Consider the following 9,234-nt stretch of genomic DNA (forward strand, 5'->3'; position numbering starts at 1 on the left):
TCAATTTTTTTCACTAAATTAGATGCTTTTGTATCTGCTTTACGCGGATCCTCTATTGACTTTACGTTAATCAGGGTTTAAAGTGTGGAAATTCTCTCTTTTTTTCATTTATTTACAAAAGATTAGGCTTACCTAACAATATTATCGATTGCTTGTGCTCATAGGCGTCGAAATAGGGTGGGCAGGGTGGTCGGCGCCCACCCTACCGTGAAACGAGGGTGGGCAAAATATGTTTCGCCCACCCTGTTTTCTGGACACTTATGAAGTGTTCGTTACAATTATTTCCGCTTTTGTTAAACGCTGAATTATCCAACCAACTGCCGCGCAACTTCTTGTTTTACGCTATGTCTCTCCCTAGGTATCCGACAACAAAGCAATTCCGCAACAACACTGCGTTGAAAAAAATGCGGTAGGCCTACTCACTGCATTGTTGTTGCTACGGCAACTGCCACACGCTGGCAATTCCTGGTGAGAGAAAGCCACGTTTGATCTTTTCTCCGAATGGTCTCACTTTCGTTACGTCGCAATTAAACTTCAGTTCCGGGTCAGCGTAAGGAAATGTGAATATGACATCATAATGAACATGACAATAAAATAACCGATACAAATTAAAGACGTACTGAAACAATCGCTTTTTACAAATCTTTCCTCACAAACTTGTTGCTGAGTATAAATTGTGGCACCGCGCGATGTTGTCATTTCATTATTGAAAAGTTAAACATGAAGCAAAGTCAAACATCTATTCGCGGATTCTTAAAACCAGCTAGTGTTCGGCGATATTGAAAAAAACGATACGATATTTAAAAAAAATACTCGATATTTCTGTTCTAATTAAGAAAAGAGTGTCTCAGTCTTCGAAATTAGTGTCGGCAATTGCCGACACAGATGCATGAATGGCGCATTAGCGTCGGTAATAAAAATGCTGAGGCCACACGAGCGCTTGTAAGGTTAACGTTAGACATTCCTCCCAGTCGTTAAGCCACAGCCATAGATTTGATCCTTAGTTAACACCCTGATGGAGCTCTGCGAAAGAGGCGTGTGGATGGGTATCAAAGCACAAAAGCAGCAAAACGTGGACGCTTCATTGCGAACGACGAAGACAGTGTAGATTTACAGCCAAGCAATGAGCCTCTTGATGTGTCCGATTTCAGTGATGACGCGACAACCTCATCCTCCGATACAGCATCTGATTGATGATTCCGATTCTGACAGCTAGTTCTTTATCAAACAGACTTTGTGTTGCTCGCAGAGTCGCAGTATCCCAATTGTGCCGAAATCAGTTAGTGGATGTTAGTGGATACGTAAATCGAGGCAATCTTCTCGCAGGGAGCTATTAATTTGTTACCGGTACCTGGTTGAGCAATTAACATTATTTTATGATAATTCAACGTCGCTAGATGTCGAATTAATGTAAAACAAACGTAAATTTCTTATTGAGCATTGTTGTTACGCAATATAACCCGCCGGGAAAATTAAATCGATTTGTGCTGACTCAAACGTTGAATCAACCCAAAATTAACTTTTCTCCCCCCGTGAGTTATTTAACGTGAATTACCGTAACAGTGTGCGTATCGCGTTGCTCGCTTTATAGCTACTTTTGGTATTGTTAGAAAAGATGTAGAAAAGATGTATATACTATCCAGAATACAAACCAACATGGAAATGCTACAAACAATTAAATCAAGAAAATTGAAATATTTTGGCCACATGATTTGCAATAATTCTTTTCAAAGACAACTACTAGAAGTAAAAATGAACGGCAAACGAAATAGGGGCAGACCACCAAGAATTTGGACTAATGATATTGAATACTGGTCAGGACTTAATTACAAAATTGCAGTAAAAAATCTCACAACAGAGAAACTTGGCGTCTTATTGCTTCCAACCCTCGACGAGAGGAAGGAACTTAATGATGATGGTATTATTACGTCACAACAAATCAAACAGTGCGGTCGTGATAGACTACTCTAGTATATTTTTCGCTTCTCGTTTTACATGTTTTGGTACAATTTTTTTCGTAATAAACGTTCACAGCAATTGCCAAGGCAATTTTAACTTTCGCCGTTTGGCCTTGGCAACGTTTTTATAGGGGTTTACAGTTACCAGTTAGGGCTGTAATAGTTAAAATATTGAACAAAATTGAAATAAATATCGATATTGAAAAGATATAGTATCGTATCGAAAATTCGATATATCGCCCAACACTAAAACCAGCTTCCAAAAGGCGTCGAGATGATAACGCTGAAGAAGCCACGCCCAGCACGAATGAACGTAGAGATGACATTGATGAAGAAAGCAGTGCTTCGAGGATGGACAGTTGTAAAGTCAATGTCTCAGGCAATGTAACCGGTAGTTGTAGAAGACAGCATGCATGAGCCATGGATCTCTACCTGCTCCATTTGACGTTAGCATGATTGATGCCGGATCAGCTTCCGGCTCGGGAAGGTCGTGTGTTGCAAAGGAAGCATTTTTCCGAATTCCAGTGGATGCGTCTTAACCCTGATGGTACTTGCTACAGTAGCTGCTGTTTGTGGGCCTCGGAAAACAATCGGTTATCTGCCGCAGACCAACGAAACAGTCAGCAGTCACCTGTCCGAACATTTTGCGGCAAATCCGAAGGTGCCACTTTAAAGATAACAGGTCATGCGTCACACGCTTTTTTGGTCGCAAAGGAAAACATAAAAGAAGTTTGTTTAGTTTAGCAGCGCTCATAAGATCGCAAGAAAGCAAACATCAAACCTATTAAAGCTTAATTGCTGCACAGTCTTTGTGAGAAAGACTAACCATTGCGAATTTGCGAACATACACATTCAATGAAATCTGTTTGAAAACTCTCGCCCACCCAGAATTCCTCTGTTCTAAGAAAAAATTGACGCCTATGCTTGTGCTGTACTTTTCTGTCTGTAGATATTAACAGCAAACGCAACACTCCATAGAGTCCATAATCAACATGACACGTCGCAAAAGGGGATGGGAGCTTCATCAACACCATCAGGACATCATCATCTACCAGCTCACCCATTCCATCACCCACCAGGACAAGAAACAATAACTTAAACTGGATATCAAACCTCAATTGTCTTAGGCTGCTGTGTGATGTGCAGTCAGGGGCGCCGGAAGCGGGGGGGGCAGGGGGGGCAAATGCCCCCCCCCTGCCCTCAAATTTTCTGCAGATGGAGGGGCAGGGGGGGCAATGGTGCCCTTTTAAAGTCATGTAAGCTACTGCACATTTTGCAATATAACAATTTCTGCTATTCGCTTTTAGCCTAATTATAATCTTTCATTTTTGCCTCAAAATAATATTTACGGCACAAAATTTTGCAACACAGTATACAGGCCTTAAAACTTGTTTTTTTTTAGCAGCCATCGTAGCCTACCGGGAGCTCCTTCTCGGCGGCCAAATCTGCGTGCTTGGAGGCCAAAATACAAAATAAAAATAACGATAGCACAAGTAAATAGAGTTAAACTTGCAACAATGCTAAAATGATCACTTAGCGTTGTGAAGTCTGGGCCTGGGCGACGTCCTACAATAGAATCGTTGCACCACGCAATAACTGCTTTATCGGGATTGTAATCCAGTAGCCTACTATTCAAAGTTTGAATATTCAATATTCAAAATTTGAATTTCAAACGACACTCGCACGAGTGTATCCAATGTGGCTGATTTTATAGAAGTTCGCCACTCTCCTAGAATTCTTTTTAACAACGAAAAACAACGTTCGACATGTGTTGACGATGACGGCAAGGTAATACAATAAGTATTTTAATAATTAAAACATTACTTGTAGGCTTTAACTGCCCTTTATCAAAACTGACGATGCACTAGCAAGTGCGAAATATTTTTTCTGTTACATCTACTGACATCTGATCCCTGTTGCCTTAGCAATTGAGGTTTTAGCTATTTCAATGATGTACATTACTAAAAGACATTACTAAAAGAAGCATAATTTTTGCAAAATATGATAAAAAAATGTTTTCCCCATTGATGTCAACTAACTTAGTTCTCCTTTTTAACAACGGTTCAATGTCCGACAACATCGAATCGACATAAAAACGACAAAATTGCCAGCCGATGTAAATTAGCACTTCGCAAGACTTTGTTAAAATATACGTCGGGAATTACAAACAAGACTTACAGCGCTGGTGATCGCAGCAGATGGATATATTCCATCAATAACAAATATTCCCCGCACAATGTAACAGTGGCGATTATTACGCGCTGACCTAATTTTGCGTCACTCTTTGATACTACATATTTTCGACAGTTAATCCACGATCATTCTATTGAGAAATTAAATAATTGGCTAGAAGAGACCGGCGGCCAAACTTGGCCGATTGAGGAGGTAGCACCGGCGGTTCATTTAAGCACTACTTTAAGGCTTGACAGTAGGTTACATCATTATAACATAGCATGGTGCCCTTGTTTGTATACCGGATTATCATTATCGCTATATTTTATCTTAAAACTTGAAAAAAAATTGGCCTTTTAGTAAACAAAAGTGCCCTTTTTTCGTGATCTTGCCCCCCCAGTCAAAAATCGTTCCGGCGCCCCTGTGTGCAGTCTGACCATAGAAAGAGCTCAACACCTGTTCTCATGGGCCACATCGAAACGAGCTTTTGCCTGAGGATGGGTTTCTTTTATGTCCGGTTTTCTTTCTCCATCCTATTATTATGACTGCTCAGTGCTCATCGGGTGCAACCTAATTCGTACCATGAACAGTTCGTACCGTCAGTTCGTACCTTGAAAAGATCGAAAGAAAAAATTAAAAAAAGGCGAAGTCGCTGATCGCAGCTTCCGCAAACATTTTAAAATTAAAGCTGCGATCAGCGACTTCGCCTTTTTTTAATTTTTTCTTTCGATCTTTTCAAGGTTCGATCTTTTCAAGGTTAGAGCATGAGGTAGGCTACGCTACCTACTTTAGTCTACTTTGAACACTTTTCACAGTCATTTGTGTGTATTTTTTAAAGTATTTATGCTAAATATCTCAAATTTGGTCATCATTGGGGGGTGCAACCTAATTCGTACTATGAACAGTTCGTACCGTCAGTTCGTACCTTGAAAAGATCGAAAGAAAAAATTAAAAAAAGGCGAAGTCGCTGATCGCAGCTTCTGCAAACATTTTAAAATTAAAGCCGGAGTCGCTGATCGGAGTTTCCGCAAACAAACTGAACTGAACTGCGGAAAAATGTTTGCAGAAACTGCGATCAGCAAGGGTTAGGGTTAGAGCATAGATTACTCTATGGTTAGAGTTAGGGTAAAGGTTAGCGGAAACTGCGATCAGCGAGGGTTAGGGTTAGAGCATAGATTACTCTGTGGTTAGAGTTAGGGTTAGGGTAAAGGTTAGTAGAAACTGCGGTTAGCGGAAACTGAGGAAAAATGTTTGCGGTAGCTCCGATCAGCGAGGGGTAGGGTTAGAAGAGCATAGATTACTCTATGGTTAGAGTTAGGGTAAAGGTTAGCGGAAACTGCGATCAGCGAGGGTTAGAGCATAGATTACTCTGTGGTTAGAGTTAGGGTGAAGGTTAGTAGAAACTGCGGTTAGCGGAAACTGCGGAAAAATGTTTGCGGAAGCTCCGATCAGCGAGCGGTAGAGCATAGATTGCTCTATGAGTCTATGGTTTGGGTTAGCGCAAACTGCGGGAAAATGTTTGCGGAAACTGCAATCAGCAACTTCGGCTTTGTGCTATCTTTTCTCTCGATCTTTTCAGGGTGAAAATTTTAAAATGTTTGCGGAAACTGCGATCAGCGACTTCCGCTTTTTTTAATTTTTTCGGTTAGACTAGAGCATAGATTACTCTCATGGTTAGGGTTAGTGGAAACTGCGGAAAAATTTTTGCGGAAACTGCGATCAGCGACTTCCGCTTTTTTGAACTTTTTTTCTCGATCTTTTCAAGGTACGAACTGACGGTACGAACTGTTCATGGTACGAACTGTTCATGGTACGAATTAGGTTGCATCCGTGCTCATCCACATCAATATTGGAACTGGCAAATTCAATCCACAACACTTTTCATTAGGCTGTCATTCATTACTACATGTGTGCTGGCTGAAGTGTGAGGCTGCAACAAGCAAATTTAGCTCAGGCAGGGCAAAACCAGGCCTCGAAATTCACGGCGGACATGTCCGCCGTCACAGCATGTGATGTCCGCGGGAAGTACCATCTAAATCGGTCATATTTGTCCGCCAAGAAATAACACAGGAACTAGCAATACAAATCGTCATTGCATAGCACGAACCATTGTTGCGAGAATATAATTTTCCGCGCATTCTAGCGCGCATCTACAAAATGTGAATACGGTACTGTATCCCTTAGCTTCCATTCAAGCAGGAAAACTTTCGATTTTTACGTTGCTTCAACGATTGATGACATTGAATCAGCGTAACAAAGGTGAATTTTTCGGTAAGAATCGATGGGAGTACGGAGTACTTCTACACTAATCACGTGCAACTTAGTTGAAGCTTACGTCACAATGTCTGGCTTTGATCTCTGAGTAATATTAATAAGGCACGGTTGGTTACAAAATTTGTTAAGTTTTGGTATTACAGTAAGAAAGAAAAGGCCGAGGGAAAACTCACTTTCGCTCACATGACACGCAAAAATAAACCTAAAAAAAACGCCAAAGGAAAACACAGCAGAAAATACTAGCGTGAGTGTAGAAGTTTTCCGACTCGTACCCAGAGCATTGTGACGCAAGAAGCCACGCAACTTCGTTCGGTGGAAGTTATGCGGCGTATTAAGCAGCTGCACAGCGCTTTGACTCTTCAAGCGCATGTCGTTGGGTCTGACGACAGCCTTTCAAAGTGAGTTCGCTGAAATTTAAAAAAGCTATTTAAACCGTACTAGCTATAGTTCTCGAATGGCGAAAAATTATTAAGATAAAGTGATTAAACATGATAATTGACGTTAAAACTGGTTTGTCCGCCGTGAAACTTAAATTGTCTGCCGAGATAGCTGCTCAGACTGGACACGTTTGTCCGCCGTCAACAAAAACGAATTTCGAGGACTGCAAAACCATCAACCATGCTAGCTCAAATAATTAGGTGACTTCATAAACAAAGAAAGAAAATTCAAGTGGAGCTAGTTCAACTCTCGAGGTATGTGCCTAAATAATCCATTTCAATCACTGTTCTACATTCAGCAGTAGTTAATGCAGGGGTCGAGAACACCACTGTCATTCTGGCAAAATAATTTTTTTCTTTTTCTGCCAAAAAATTTTTTTCGTGAATAAGTGCGAGGCATTAAATCTTAAATAAAACTATTAGATTGTTGTGCAAATGCCAGCATTTGATGAATGCAAAATAGCAGTACCATCTTCAAGAAAATAACACAATTTTTTGCATAATTGCCAATTCTCTTCAAGAGTTTTTTCATTGGTTATGTGTGATTAATCTAACAGAAAAATAACTGACAGCTTAGTGGAGGAAAATGTTATTTTTGTTTGATTGCGTAATTTTACTCAACAAAAATGTGATATTTATCTAAAACAAAGAATACGCCTAACCAAGGTAGTTTCGTAGCGTTTTTTCAGTTGAGTGTGAACATTTTATAGAATTGAAAAAAGGCCGTCCCAGCAATATTAACCTTCAAAATATTAGCATATTTTTACTTTGGAAAAATCATTGTCTACGTAAAATTACAAGTTGTGAATGGTGTCAGCAATTGCCGAAGTAAAATAACTAGACAAAATTTCTCAGTATTATAATCGGATAGAGCCGTTTCAAGCAATCAATTGTTTAATTTTTGAGTGTAGCCTATAATCGTTGTCATAGCAAACATTCCATTATCGTCGCAATCAATCTCAAAACTGTAGCGGTTGTATAAAACAAGGGTGTAAAGTTGGTTAGGTAAGCAATGGACGGAGTTTTTATTTACACTAAAACAAATACTACTAACATTTTATTACCAACAATTCAAGATATAAGTGAATAAAGAATGTTGTTGTTGTTGAATGTTAATGTTGATTTATGTATATCAGTTTGTATCTTCTCTTGTATCATGGTCCAATCCTATAGATGTTTGCTGGTACACCCCACATTTTTTGAAACTTCAAGATATATTTGGTGTTTTTTGAAATTTGGGTCTGGCAACCCTAACGATGTGTTCAGGCTAGAGATGCAGCGAACCCAAAATTTTTATCCGCACACCGTAATTTATCTGGAACTTTGACACTGCACCGCACATTACAAAATTTTAAAAAATATTTTAACGCGTTATTTTTTAGAAAGTCAATTGTGGCAAAAAGCACCCATGGCATACGGTATAACTGGTAAGCTACCATAACCTACCAGTACAGTTGTGCACTAATTGACTAGGCTAACCAGATCATATTCTCTTATCAGCAATGCATCTAAGTTCTAAGACATCATGCTTTTTCAAATAGAATGTTCCTGGATCCAGTATCAGGACTTTTGAACACTTTTTGTAAGCAATAATGCAATTTTAATGTCAGTGGCTGTATGAACTAGCCTACACACACAAGAGTACCCTAAAACTTATACCGTAGCCTGAACTCACTGGGCTAACTGTTATAGTAACTAATGCGGTAGTTGCCCTAGGCCTATAGCCTGGTGACTGGGAGCTGAGCTTATCATCTAGTCTAGGTTATTAACAAAAAACACTCGTACAGCTTCCTCACAAGCTAGCCCAAAACCCTGTCAACTGCAAGCCATTCAGGGTTGTCAGATTAGTTGTAGCCTTCCCTTCCAGATTGCATGCCAGTTTGATTCTAAATTATTCTAAATTTATTCTAGACATTTCATTTCAAGTCTAAAACAAAATACCATTAAATACGCAGTGTATCATATATTGTAAATATGATATAACTTACAATAAGTAGTGGTGAGAATCTTCATGTTGAAATGAAAATATCCCTAAGATAAGATGATGCCAGCACATTTTTTATCAAGTTTTGTAGCCTTTGTTCACCCCAATTTTATGTCTGTGCCTGCGTGCTTGTTGAAAAAGTTTGTCAAATGATTGGCAGTGTAAACAATGTATGCTGACAAATGAACACAGCATGCGAAAGAGCAACTATTTTTTCTTTATATCATTAGAATTCTTGAAAAATGTATGTAGGGTTGCTTCCTGCTGAGAAGCCTTGCCCAGTTTTTGCCCGTTTGTGTAAAAGCTACCTTTAATAAGTTAATCGCTGTATATCTGCTAAAAAATACCGTACGTACATACAAATATTAGCCTACCCTAAAAGTGTTTCCAGAAAGCACTACATATAATC

The sequence above is a fragment of the Aplidium turbinatum genome, chromosome 10 (genome assembly GCF_918807975.1).
Source record: "Aplidium turbinatum chromosome 10, kaAplTurb1.1, whole genome shotgun sequence".
Taxonomy (NCBI): Eukaryota; Metazoa; Chordata; class Ascidiacea; order Aplousobranchia; family Polyclinidae; genus Aplidium; species Aplidium turbinatum.